At 37.4% G+C, this 14,882-nt stretch overlaps 1 protein-coding gene across 1 annotated transcript in view; it reads right to left on the minus strand.

Annotated features, from left to right (window-relative positions):
- RALA (RAS like proto-oncogene A) overlaps positions 1-14,882 on the minus strand; it is a 106,221-nt gene that overhangs the window by 61,930 nt on the left and 29,409 nt on the right. The window lies entirely within an intron of this gene.

Raw genomic sequence — 14,882 nt, forward strand, 5'->3', positions numbered from 1 at the left:
AGAAAATTATTCATTTCAGCAACAGTATTACTGCTATATTCCCAGAAAAAAATAACAGAAAAAAGAAAAGAAAAAGAAAGAACAGAAGAAAAAAAAACAGTATCCATAATATGATACAAGGGCAGAAATTTTTCTGTTTACTATTATATCTCATAGCAGGCACTATCCTTAGATAGTGCCTGTCTCATAGTAAGTCCTTAAGAAATATTTGTTGGTTGAATGAATGAGTTAACTGTGAAGAGACAAAAAAAAATATTTTCCAAGTTGATGAAAACCTTATTGGCAAAACAAACTGTACATTAACTTTTTTCATTTCCCATTTCACAGTGTTTTTTAAACATAATCAACTTCCCTGACTTACAGCAGAAAGAAGACTAGAATGTGAGTAAGTAGACCTAGATTCTACCACATACTAGCCTCTAAAGACTTTAGTTTTTCTGACTTACTAACCTTCAATGACCATAATTTTCACATCTGTAAAATAAGAACTGAATCAAGAAACTTGGACCCCTATAAAATCTACAAACTTACAAAATTTTGCATATGGCTTTAGAAGCTTATAAGATGACACATGCTCCCCAAACACAGAGGAATCTGACCACAGCCTTTTAAAAGATTATGGTGACAGGAAAGTACAAGTCTGACTTCCTGGAAAAAAAGTCCTCTTTTACAGGTCATACCAGCTGATGATTTGGTGACACAGAAGTGAAACAAACACTTAAAATGTTCAAGGCTTTATGTTAGATATTTAAAAAGTTACTTCCAGTATTCAACAATAACACTTGAAGGTAGGTAGGAATTTTCGTTCTTTGTTTACATTTTTGTAATAGACCATGTAAATGAGCCTCCCAAAGTTACATAATGTGTCCAAGATCACACAGCTAATTAATGGCTGAGCTAGAATTCAAATACAGATCTATGAAACTCCAAACCTACATCATTTCCAATGTACCATATACCAAAAGTTTTGGTTACAAGGGCACAACATATCTGGGATAGCCACAGATACCAAAGTGATCTTCTGATCAGAGAGGAAACTAGTTGGGCTTTTACCTCTAGTGTATTTCCAAAAATCATCTTCATAGCTGAGTCACTCAGCAATATAAAGGACAGTTACAGAATTCACAGAATAAGCTCCATAATGGCAGAAGCTGTGCAGATGTCCTACTAGGAAGAACCTGTTCATAAACTCAGTTATGTTTCATAATACAAACAAATCTATATTACTGATTATTTTTAAAGAAAATGAAAATTTATAGATGCTTACCATGTTCTAATACTTCATAGTATTTATTTATCAAAATGATCCTATAAGGCAGGCATCAGATAGATGAAAACACAAGCTCATAAGACTATACAAGGGATAATGTATTTTCAATACTAACTATCAGCTGAGTGGAGATGTGAATAGAGTCCATCTCTTTCCAACTACTACTCACTGTATCTTGGATATTCACAAGATACTAAAACTCAAAATGATTTAAACAGCATGTTCTTTCTCCCACATTCCCCATTTCAATGAATGGCATCATCATCACCCACTCAGCCTCAGGGACCCACACTGGGAACTTCAATTATTTCAGTTATTTCTTGATGCCTCTTCCTTAACTTTTCTTGTACAATTCACACTTACATCCTATATATCCTACCTCCTTAGCATTTAAAATCCAGCTTCTTTCTCAAACCTCAACTCGATTTAGGACATCATCGTTAACAGCCTGAATTATTCCAACAGTCACATTATCCTAACCTAAAAACTTGACCATTTCCGATACATTTCCTGGAACAGGGATCTTGAGAACAGGCTTAATATACACCCCAGGATGAATATAAAATAAGCCACTGGAGTACGGGAAAATATTAGAACTTGTATTTACATGTTTCTAATCTTAAAAAATGAAATAAATTAAACTTTATTAATAGGCAATGTATGGATTGAGACTGACATCCTCACTGGGTCTCGATCAAATGTGGAGTTCAAGAGGGAAGACAGTGAGTGTTACAAGTGGTGGAAAATAGTGCTCCACTAATTGTTCATCTACTTTCAGAATATTAGTGTATTTTCATTTACAATATTTAGGTGGGTGATTTATAAATAATTACCTAAGTTTCATCCACAACAACTTTACAAAAAAAATGGAGAATTTAAGAAATCACAAACTGAACAGATTCAATCAAGGGCAGGTAAGCAAGAAGACAATGGCAGAGCTTTAACTTATTTCACTCCTAGTACAAGTTTTTCATCAGTGTAATGGAAGAAAACAATTACAAAGTAATCAGATCTGAGAAGTAGGCCAAGCTGAAATGGAAGACTACTTGTAATATGAATTTATAGATCTATGAGTAATTCTGTATTAGGTCTGGCTGCTAATGAGAGAAAACCCCAAATTAAGTTAAAATACAGAAATTAATTTCTGTGATAATATAGGTGTATGGAGATAGGCAATCCGGAGCTAATAATGTGGCTCCAAAATTATCTAGCAACCAGCATCCTTCCAGTTTTTTAGTGGTTATCTGTCCTCACGGTACAATATGAATTTCAACAGTCATTACAAAGTAAGTTTAAGGCATTCAACCCTACTCTTACTTTAAGAGCCCTTCCTGAAAGTTTCACATATCATCACTACTTGATTTCACTGGTCAGAAATTAGTCACCTAGCCACAATTACCTATAAGAAAAATTGGGATATGCAGTCCTTATTCTGGGCAGCAGTTGCATGCATGCCCTGCCAACACTTGGGAATTCTTTTACAAAAGAAGAGGGACAATGAGACCAGCCATACTAACATATATTGTAAATGATAAACCTCATTAGTGTGTTACCCAATAGTTAACTACAGTATTAAAATACAAATAGATCTGAAAATTGAAGTTTTTTTTCCAAGTCATCCTGGTGCAAACCAATTTAAGGCAAATCTGACCTGAATACACGAAAGACTATGAGGGCTGTGCAGAAAAAGTCCAGCCATTATTAATATAATGAGACTGGTTTGCGTAACATCGATGTAACCTGGCAGCCAAGGAGAGTGGACTATAATGCTCATGCATTAGCAATGATGACTTCACTGTACTAATCAGTGGGGGCAGTAGATGCTGCTGAGTGAGCATGTGTACTGTGTGGCCATTGTATTCAAAATGACTGAGCGAGGAGAGCCATGAATCTGCATCAAATTTTGCCTTCAGCTTGAACACTCCTCCACAGAAACTATTCAGATGATTCAGAAAGCCTTCGAGAATGATGCAAAGAGTGTCGTGCAAATAAAAGTGTGGCACAAACACTTCAAAGATGGTCGAGAATCTGTTCAAAGTGACTGACGATCTGGAAGATCTGCAACGAGCAGAACACCTGAGAATGTTGAACATGTATGGGCTGCAATCAACAAAGAACAGTGACTCACAGTGTGAGAATTAGAAGGTGATCTGGGGATTCCAAATATTACTGTGTCCAAGATTCTTATGCAGGATTTTGGCATGAAATGTGTCATGGCAAAATCTATTCTGTGGCTTCTGCTACCAGAGCAGAAGGAACATCATACTGCAGTTGCTAATGACACTGGGAGAACTATGTGAGATTCCAAGGTGCCTACTTTGAAAGGAACTGAGGCATCATTGTCCTATGTACAATGTTTCTTTTATCTTCTTCAATAAATGTATTTTTCATATTACATGGCTGAATACTTTCTGGACAGACCTTGTATTTGCATTATTTATTTATTCCATATAGTATAGTCACAAATTTTACCACAGAAATGGTATTTGATTAAAGGGTACTGCACCAAATTATGTAATATTTAGTATATGCATGAAATTATCTTTCTTAAATTCTAAGAATTCTGAATCCTAAAACACATCAGACCTGGAAGGTTTTAGATAAAAGACTACGGAACTATAGTAGGAAATAATCAGAATTGTTATGGTATTTAAAGCTAAGTATCCAGAACCAGAACACCTCCACACTTTTTAGTTATCTACAATTTTTTTTACTTACAGGCAAGAAGGGGCTGGAAAGAACTATTCCAAGTCATGAATCCAAAGACCTACAACCAAGATTGCTCTATCCAGCAAAGCTATCATTTAGAATGGAAGGACAGATAAAGTGCTTCTCTGACAAGATCAAATTCAAGGAGTTCATCATCACCAAGCCCTTATTATATGAAATGTTAAAGGGACTTACTGAAGAAAAAGAAGACAAAAAATATGAACAGTGAAAGACAGCAAACTCACAGTTATTAACAACCACACCTAAAACAAAAGCAAATTAAGAGGACAGCTAGATCAGGAGTGAACCATAGAAATAGAGATCACATGGAGGGTTAGCAACAGGGGAGTGGGAGGAGGAGAAGGGGGGAGAAGGTACAGAAAATAAGTAGCATAGATGGTAGGTAGAAAATAGATAGGGGGGAGGGCAAGAATAGTAGGGGAAATATAGATTCTACTTGAGACATGTGGTCATAAACTAAAGGGGGGAATGGTGGAGGAGGAGGTGTGTAGGGTGGAGGGGGATGAAGGGGGGAATAGAACTATAATGGCATAATCAATAAAATATATTTAAAAAAAAGAGAGAAATAAAGAACAAACTACCAGTAACCAGAGGGGAGGGAGAAGGGAGATAACAGGGGAAAGAAGAAGTGTTGTCAAGGAACATGTATATTGGACTCATGGACAAAGCCAAAGAGGGGTAGAATTGAAGATTGGAGGTGGGAGGTGGGTGGTGGGAGGTGGGAGGTGGGAGGTGGGAGGTGGGAGGTGGGAGGTGGGTTGGATGGAGGAAAGTGGTATAGACAACCGTATTCAAACAACAGTAAAAAATTATTAAAAAATACATTAAAAATTAAAAATACTAAAAAAAGCCCACTGTGAAAAATAAACTATGTATTGCTGTTCAAAGAAAATGATCAAGATAGTAAATATTATGTATATTTTACCACAAAAAGGGTGGAACCAAGAAATTACAGAAAATTAAAAAAAAAATTTTAAATATGTACATGACTGTATTCATTATCGATTGCTGCATAACCAACTACCCTAAAACTTCGTGGTTTAAAATAACATTTATTTTAATTTGAGAAGCTTAGCCAAAAGGCTAAGAGAGTTCAGGGACTCTCATGAGGGTGCAGCCAAAAGACGTTGGCATGCCATGGCTGGTGTGGGTCAGTGGACTGAGTGCTGGTCTGTGAACCAATAGGTTGCCAGTTCTATTCCCAGTCAGGGCACAGGCCTGGGTTGCAGGGTGTGTAAGAGGCAACCACACATTGATGTTTCTTCCACACTGATGGTAGACCGCAGCTAACCGAAGGCTTAAACAGAGTTGGAGGATCTGCTTCCAAGATGGCTCACTAACAATAGCTATTGTGGCAAGAGGCCTCTGATGACAGCTGGCTTCCTTCCGAGTGATCCAAGTGAACAAAGCAGAAGCTGCAATGTCTTTTATGACTTAGTCTTGGAAGTCACACAATGTCATTTGGTTGGTCCTATTCAATGCGTAAGGAAAGCAACAGGCAAAGATATTTGGTGGGCATTTTGGAAGATGGTGATTTTACATAAAAAAACCTTAAAATAATGCAGAGAAATTTTAAAGACTACTTAAACAATATTATAGGTCATGGTTATAGGTTGGAACACTTATTACTATAAAAATGTTTATCGTCCCCACTGAATTTACCAATAAATTCAATGCAGTCACAATAAAAATCCCAGCACTATTTTGTAAAAATTAATTAGCCAATTTTAAAATTTGTACAAAAATGCTAATGCCAAGAACATCCAAGATGATTTTGAAGAACAGAATCAAAGTACTACAGAGGTTGACAAACTAGGTTGCCTGTATTTTTTTTCTGTAAGTTGATTTAATTTTTTATAATACACATTTTAAAAGAATTGTTGAAACACTCTCAAATTTACAGAAAAATTACAGTACAATACAAAAAACTTTCCTCCCTTAGCCATATGGGAGTAAGTTACTGATATGATGCTCCATCTCACCTGAACACTTTTGTGTTTATTTCCAACAAACAAACAATCTACTGCTATCATCATTAGGAAATAAACATTAATACATTCCTACCACAGAATCTTCAGACCTTATCCATGACTGGGTTAGAATAATGTGTTGTATTTAGTTATGGCATCTTTTTGGTCTTATTCAGTCTGGAAGACTGCCCCATATTTTGACTTTCAAAAACTTGACAATTTTGAAAAATTATCAGTCAATTATTTTGTAGAATGTCTCTTCAAAGAATTTTTGTCTGATGATTATATTCAGATTATGCATATTTGGCAGGAACAATACGAAGTTATGTTGTTCCTTCTGTCTGCATTTTTTAATACTTTATTTTTTTAGAACAGTTTTATGTTCATAGCAAAAATTCCTCATCTGTAAATAAAGTTTTGTTGGGACATAACCATGCCATCTGCTTATGTATTGTCTACAGCTGCTTTCTATTTACAACAGCTGAGGTGAGTACTTGGTTATAACAGAGACGATCTATCTTGCAAAGCCTACAACATTTAATATCCAATATTTTGGCCCTTCAAAAAAAAAGTTTGCTGCCCTGGCTGGTAAAGCTCAGTGGATTGAGCGCTAGCCTGTGAACCGAAGGCCCAGCAGTTCAATTCCTGGTCAGGGAACATGCCTGCCGGCAGTTCTGAGAGGCAACCAACAGAGGGATGTTTCTCTGCACATCACTATTTCTTTCCCTTCCTTCCCCTCTCTCTAAAAATAAATAAACAAATTCTCTTTAAAAAAAAAAGTCTTCTGACTCCTACACTATTGACTATCAGGATGTTATAAAGGTACAGTTGCTCTGGCCAACATGGCTCAGCTGGTTGGAGTATCACCCCATAAACCAAAATGTCACAGGTTCAATTCTTGGTAAGGGCGCATACCAGAGGCGAATCATTCAGTGCCTCTTTCTCACATGATGTTTATCTTCCTTCCTCTCTCTCTCTAAAAGCAATGCAAAAAATGTCCTCAGGTGAGGATTTAAAAAGAAAAGACGTTATAAAGCTACAATAATTCAGGCAGTGTGGCATTAGTCAATGGAAAGATCATTCACTAATGGAGTTGGCAAGCTTTTACTGTTATACATGTAAATGTGTAAAATGCACTCACTTTGGAAGATAATCTTGCCAAAACATCAACCTGAATATTAATTTTGAACTTTTAAAAATCTACAGTGTCACTGGATTTTCAAAACACTTATTAAAAGCACACTCATAAAAAAGGAACACATTTTGATGAATCTGAAAAAAAAAAAAAAGACTGACAAGGAAAATAAAAATGAGATAAATTTCATTTAAAAATCTGTTGTTAGATAAAATTGAAACTGAGTACTATCACTAAAGAAACATAACCAATAGCTAATTCTCCCATTTTGATCTATATATCTTTATGAGACATCTATTTCAGCTATGACAGCTATTAAAACAAATATAAAACAGACTGAACCTAAAACCAAAGCCTCCTTGGTAACCACTGTAATAAGGCCCTCATATTACAATGAGTTAACCTCCACTACAATGAACACTCTATACATGCAGGCATTTTTGTATACTTTACAGTGTACATATCCCTAGCTCCTGGAACAAGATGTAGGTAACTGTTATATTTATTTTTAATTTTTACAACCTAATGAAATATAACTGACAAAGAAAAACTACATATATTTAATAATGTGCACAATGTGATGATTTAACATACTAATTACTTGTTGTATGAATGAGCCAAGACTTTCAAAAGTTATAATAAAGTACATTTAATTATACTACTCATTAAAGTTATTTAGTGCAAACAAAATGTTTTTACACCATTAAAAATAAAATTTTATTAATTTTATTTATTTTAATCCCCATTCAAAGATATGGTTATTGATTTTAGAGAGAAAAGGGAGAAGGAGAGGCAGAGAAGGAGGGGAGGGAGAGAGAAACATCAATTGTTTATGTTCCTTATGCACCCCAACTGGGGATTTAACCTGTAACCTAGCTATGTGTTTTCACTGATAATTGAACCCGCAATCTTTTGGTGCGTGGGACGATGCTCCAATCAACTGAGCCACCTGGCCAGGGCAAAATTTTAAAATAGCTTATAAAACCCCTTATTTTCTAATTTATATTTTGTGGTTTATAATGTACACATGCACATGATTTAAAATTCAATACATACATGGCAGTTTCTAGAATCCTGAACTGATGGGTACATGATCAAAAATAGTTAACTCTTCTGTAGCAAAGGTACTCAAAGTATACACAAGTTCATGAAAAAAAAATTTGATAGCATTGTACTAAAACATACAGAGAAACGTGACAATAATTTTGTTCAATTTTTAAATGGGCTTGTTTTCTATCTTTTTACTATTTCATTTTCCTAGTAATTAATTTTTATTATATTTTAAAGAAGTATCAGCTGCTAAGTATAGAGATTTTAAAAAACAGTCCTTCACCAGAGGTAATTTCAGAAGCACTGATACAGAGAACAGTCAAAAGGCAACAGTGATCAGCATGCTTCTCAATTTTTTTCAATGGCTCACTGAGGGCCTGAGATAAGGCACTTTATGATGTGCCTATAGCTCTCACTACCCTCTCCTTTCAGGCTCTTTTCTTGCTCCTCCATACCCCTCAGGAATGTCACTATAATCAATGCATGAATTTTAGTCCTGGTCCTGAATACTCAACATCCAACCCAACTATATCCATCTCCTTAACCCAGGAGTGTCAAGCTCATTTTCACTGGGGGCCACCACATCAGCCTTGTGGTTGCTTTCAAAGGGCAGAACGTAATTTTAGGACTGTATAAATGTAACTACTCCCTAACTAGGGGCAAGGGGGTCAGTGCTGCCAGGGTAGAAATAAGGTGATGGGCCAGATAAAAAAAAAGTGGAGGGCTGGATTCAGCCCACAGGCACTGTGTTTGCCATCTGTGCTTTAACAAAACTCCTGTTCAATCTCCTTGTGGTCACTTCCTAGAAGGCTTTCTCTGTTTATTAAGCCTAAGTTATGTCCTGTTGCCTGTATGTATCTAGCACAGTGAATGCCTGACACTTAGTATGTGCTTATTCACTCAACGAACAATTTATTAAGCAAGAGCTATGCTTACTACATTATAAGGTCTCCCCCAAAATGTTATAACCTCCTATTCAAAACACTGTACTCTACTAACTAAATGGATGTCTATGAGCTTCAAATATTAAAGAGAGCAAACAAAACAAGCTATAATTTTTATAAAGCATTCTTTTTTTACTATGTGTCAAACTTAAGTTCTTTGGCTTCTACATTTCCCTTACTATTCTTACCCTCCCCCTGTCTATTTTCTACCTATCATCTATGCTACTTATTCTCTGTACCTTTTCCCACCCTCTCCCTGAACCACTCCCCTGTTGATAACCCTCCATGTGATCTCCATTTCTGTGGCTCTGTTCCTGTTCTAGTTGTTTGCTTAGTTTGTTTTTGTTTCAGGTGTGGTTGTTAATAACTGAGTTTGTTGTCATTTGACTGTATGTATTTTTTATCTTTTTTTCTTAGATAAGTCCCTTTAACATTCCATATAATAAGGGCTTGGTGTTGATGAACTCCTTGAACTTGATCTTATCCGAGAAGCACTTTACCTGCTCTTCCATTCTAAATGAAAGCTTTGCAGAATAGATCAATCTTGGATATGGGTCCTTGTCTTTGAAGCACCTTATCTGTCCTTCCATTCTAAATGAAAGTTTTGCTGGATAGAGCAATCTTGGTTGTAGGTCTTTAGATTTCATGATTTGGAATATTTCTTTCCAGCCCCTTCTTGCCTGTAAGGTCTCTTTTGAGAAATCTGCTGACAGTCTGATGGGGACTCCTTTGTAGGTGATTGTCCCCTTAGCTCTTGCTGCTTCTAGGATTCTCTCCTTCATTTTAATTTTGGCTAATGTAATTATGATATGCCTTGGTGTGTTTCTTCTTGAGTCCAACTTTTTTGGTACTCTCTGGGCTTCTCGGATTTCTTGGAAGTCTATTTCCTTTGCCAGATTGGGGAAATTTTCTTTTATTATTTGTTCAAATAGTTTTTCCACTGGTGGTTGTGTCTTTCCCCCTTCTGGTACCCCTATAATTCGGATATTGGAGCGTTTAAAGATGTCCTGGAGGTTCCTAAGACTCTCCTCATTTCTTTGAATCCTTGCTCCTTGACTCTTTTCTGTTTGGCCATTATTTGGTTTCTTCTGGTCCACTCCATTGATTTGAGTCCCAGTTTCCTTTTCATCTCTATGGGTTTCCTGTGGAATTCCATTCATTTCCCTTAATTTAGCCTTCATATGTTTCTCTAATTTGTGTCTATAATCAACCAGATCTGTGAGGGAAGCTGATGACCAGTGTTTTAAACTGTGCGTCTGAGAGTTTTGCTATTTCTTCGTCGCTTAGATTTATCTCTGGGGCTTTGAGGTCTTCCTGCGACATTTTTGGTCTGTTCTGGCCCTTTAAATGTGAGAAACTGCGCCTTGGATTCCCAGGTCGCTGGGTTGTGACGCTGTATGTGGGGGCGTGGTCAGAGCGGGGAAATGGCGGGGCCCTCTATCGCCGCTGCGGCCGGTCCAACCGCCCACTCCCTCGCTCGCACGCAATTAGGCAACCGCAGTCAACTCGATGCACCGCCTCCCCACTGCCTCCTCTGCAGTCGCTCACCCGGTGGGTTGCTCGGTCGCTCACTAGGTCCAATCCTGGGTTTGGAACCCGTGCGTCTGGATTCGTGCGTCTGGATTCCGCGCCCGGTCCGACCGAGCCCTCCCTTGCAGCTCCTCACCAGACGCCGGTTTCGCCCCTTACCGGTCGGGCTGAAGAATTTGTTGTTAGCGGACTTCCGAAAAGTTCAGTTTTCCGTGTTCTGGTTGTGTTTTCTGATGCTAATATTTAGTTGTCCCTAAACTTGGTTGTGTGAGGAGGCACGGCATATCCACCTAAACCTCCATCTTGGCGGAAGTCCCCCATGACTTGGAATACTTCTTTCTAGCCCCTTCTTGCCTGCAAGGTCTCTTTTGAGAAATCAGCTGACAGTCTGATGGGAACTCCTTTGTAGGTAACTGTTTTTCTCTTGCTGCTTTTAAGATTCTCTTTTTATCTTTCATCTTAAGTGAAAGATAATTACAATATCTTGCCTAATGTAATCTTGGCTCCACCTTCTTTGGGACTCTGAGCTACCTGGACTTCCTGGAAACCTATTTTCTTTGCCAGACTGGAGAAGTTCTCTTTTATTATTTGTTTCAACAACTTTTCCACTTGTTGCTCTTCCTCTTCCCCTTCTGGTAACCCTATAATTCGGATGATGGAGCCTTTAAATATGTCCTGGAGGTTCCTAAACCTCTCCTCATTTTTTAAAATTCTTGCTTCTTCATTCTTTTCTGACTGGGTGTTTCTTTCTTCCTTTTGGTCCACACTACTGATTTGAGTTCCAGTTTCCTTCCCATCACTATTGGTTCCCTATACATTTTTCTTTATTTCACTTAGCATAGCCTTTATTTGTTCATTTAATTTGCGACCAACTTCAACCAATTCTGTGAGCATCCTGATTACCAGTGTTTGGAACTATGCATCTGATAGGGTGGCTATCTCTTCATCACTTAGTTGTATTTGTTCTGGAGCTCTGATTTGTTCTTTCGTTTGGGCAAATTTTTTGTCTTTATGTGCCTGTTACATAGTGAGGGGCAGAACCTTAGGTAACAGACCTGGTTGGGCTGTGATGCTATATGTGGGGCAGGGGTCCAAGAGGGAACAATGGTGCTTGCTCTACTCTCTGCCAGATTTCAATCACTTCCCCTACTTCCCACAAGCAAATTGGGCCTTTCTGGTGCTGATTCCCGTGTGGGTTGGCTTGTGTACGGTCTAGGACCCTGTGGGTCTCTCCAATGAACTCTCCATTGAGGCTGGGAGTTTCTCCCAGCTTCTCAACCCCCCACAAGTGTTTTCAAGCAGTGGTTTGAGGCTTTATTTCCCAGCAATGGAACCCTGGGTTGTGTGGTCTGTCCTGCTACCCAGTTTATTTGTACGCAAATGTGGAATGGCTCAGTCCGCCAGCCACCTTGTGCGCCACGCCCCCTTCCACAATCTATCACCTGCCGCCTGCCTTGCAGCGAGTCCTCTCCACCCCTCCTACTGGTCTGGATGAATGTGTTTTCTTTAGCTCCTTGGTTGTTGGACTTCTACACAGTTAGATTTCCTGTCAGTTCTGGTTGTTTGTTTTTAAATTGTTGTTGTCCTTCTTTTGGTTGTGCAAGGAGGCAAAGTGTTATCTACCTACACCTCCATCTTGGCTAGAAGTCCTGACAAGCTATAATTTCTAAGGGTTAAAAAATACCTCAATAACCCTGGCTGGTATAGCTCAGTGGATCAAGCATGGGCTGCGAACCCAATGGTTGCCAGTTCGATTCCCAGGTAGGGTGCATGCCTGGGTTGCAGACCAGGGCCCCAGTAGAGGGCACTCAAGAGGTAACCACACATTGATACTTCTCTCCCTCTCTTTCTCCTTCCCTCCCCTTTAGAGGGAGCCTCTAAAAATAAATATATAAAGTACTTTAAAAAATACCCCAATTACCATTATTCTTTCCTTTCTCGTTTCATTTACAAAACCACTACTGCCAATATGTTCCGCTCTGGGGATGAAGAAAACATAGTAAAAAGTCTGATCTCAAAATCAGTTTCATATGGCTGCCTTAAAAGGAAATGTGGTTTTTTTTCCTGAGCACAGCTACAGCACCTCCACACTGTGACACAGACTTAAAACATATATTTATTGACTAATATTATAAAAATAATCTACAAAAAGAAAATGTGCCTAAGCATTTTCATGTATTTGATAATATGTCATAATGACATTTAAGTTGAAAAAATGAGCCCTGAATTCTAAACTCAAACAATGTTACATTTATAGTCTCAATATTTCAAATGAAAGAGAACTTAACATTTTTAAGGTCTCGGAAAGTTACTGAAAATTCTACCTGTATATTTCTTAATCTATCAATGTAAGGAAATAGCACAAATTTATAAGCAGAAATTGGGTTTCCAACCTTTTGCACAAATATGTCAAATGGTGACATACACTGTAATGACACAAACTGTTTTTTATATGAATTTACTAGAATTTCACTAAAAATATAGATAAGTTTACTATCCTACAGGACTTTGGGAGCTATAGAAAATGGGGGTTGATGGACCCTCGTCCCTGGGCTTTGACACAGCCTGAGTCCTCATTCTGTCTTCAAGAAGTCTCCTCCTCTCTTGGCTGCCTTACTTCCCCTGCCTCATTTAAGCCTGAAACAATGCCTTGAGCCTGAAACAATGCTGGAGGTAGGTGTGGCCCTGTGCTGGAAAGGGTGGGTTTCCCTAAGTCTAAGGCAATCAGACTTAAGAAAGAATGCATAAAATCTTATGAAACCTACTTTGCTAATACCCTCAATTTAAATGATAAAGGTCCCAGCAGGAAGTGAGTTTTTTTTCCCCAAAGTTTTATGGCCCTTTAACTATCTGACCCTGACTCAGAATAAGCTCTCAGAGTTCTTTGAATGTTATCTATTGCTTAATCATTTATGCCTGAAAATGACTGATGAGCTTTACATATGCACCCTGTATTCCTGTGAAAACTGAACCCAATAAAAGCCTGTCCAGGCAAGGGTCAAGGCACTCTGAGGCTTTTCTCCTCTTGAGAGAGAAGATGCACTGTCCCTTTTCCTCTACAGGACTCAGAAGTCCATGTGAATTTGTCACATCTCATCCATAATGCCATGGACCCCAGGAGCCAGGATTAGTGTCATGTACCCACATTTTTGGCCCAAACTTTCAGGAAAAAAAAACTTTTGTTTTAATTTTTTATTTCAATTATTTATTTATATTTAGATACTTGGTTTTGTACTATACAAAATTTTAGCATTTATTTTTGAACATTATAGTACAAGAAATTTTATGTGACAAATAACTACAAAACATAACAGATATAAGATATTTCAGTTAATGTATACTCTTATTTTTCCCTCAAAAACTTGGGCAAATAAGTGCACATTATACATGGCAAAATACAGTATGTTGTTTTTCATTATTTGTATGTTTTAAAATCTTACTTCATAATTCTTAATGCTGTAGCCTTAACTTCCCTAATTTACCTCATAAAGTTGTGTTTGAATGATTAAATAAAAATAATGAGTCTAAAATCACTTAGCTTAAAGCCTGGCCACAGAAGAAAATCCACAGATTCTAGTAATTTCCTCTTCTCTAAGTTTGTTTCATATTTTAAGTTGTAAAATTTGACCTACAAAGAAGTGACTGTTATTGTATTAATTTAAAAGGCTGTAATCAGGATGGTAAGGCAATAACTTAACAGGCAGACATTTTGAGAAGCCATCAAGAAAGTTATCTGTCATCTTCAATCACTTGAAAAAAGATACAGATAAAACGACTACTCTAAATTCTGTCAACGGATGCAGCATTTGACAAATACTCAAAAATATGTTCAGGTACTAAGTGTTTCTCCAGAGAGCAAACAGGGAACAAAGAGAAGTCACAGGACAAGAGACTTCAGTTCAAAACAAGGATGGACTTTTAAATTAAGACATCAAAAAAATTGCACAAATTTACATAAAATTGTTACAAGTGTTTAAGCAATGGCTAGTGGTTAGGTAATTTTGAGATTTTTATAAAGGGTAAAAGAATATACTAGACAACCTTTAAGGACCATTCTAACTATATGAGAGATATTGCATTTTATATAGATAATCTAAAACGAGTAGTTTCATTTTCATGCTGAAAATACATTCTTAAGAGTACTGAAAGAGTATGGAAACAACTCAAAAATGCCACGTGGTATCCAAAGTTACTGGTTCGATTTCATGCCAGTATTTACATATCAGCTATATCTGTCTATTAAGAGTTTAGAT

This window comes from Artibeus jamaicensis, unplaced genomic scaffold, assembly GCF_021234435.1.
Source record: "Artibeus jamaicensis isolate MK-2021 breed Jamaican fruit bat unplaced genomic scaffold, CSHL_Jam_final contig_311, whole genome shotgun sequence".
NCBI lineage: Eukaryota > Metazoa > Chordata > Mammalia > Chiroptera > Phyllostomidae > Artibeus > Artibeus jamaicensis.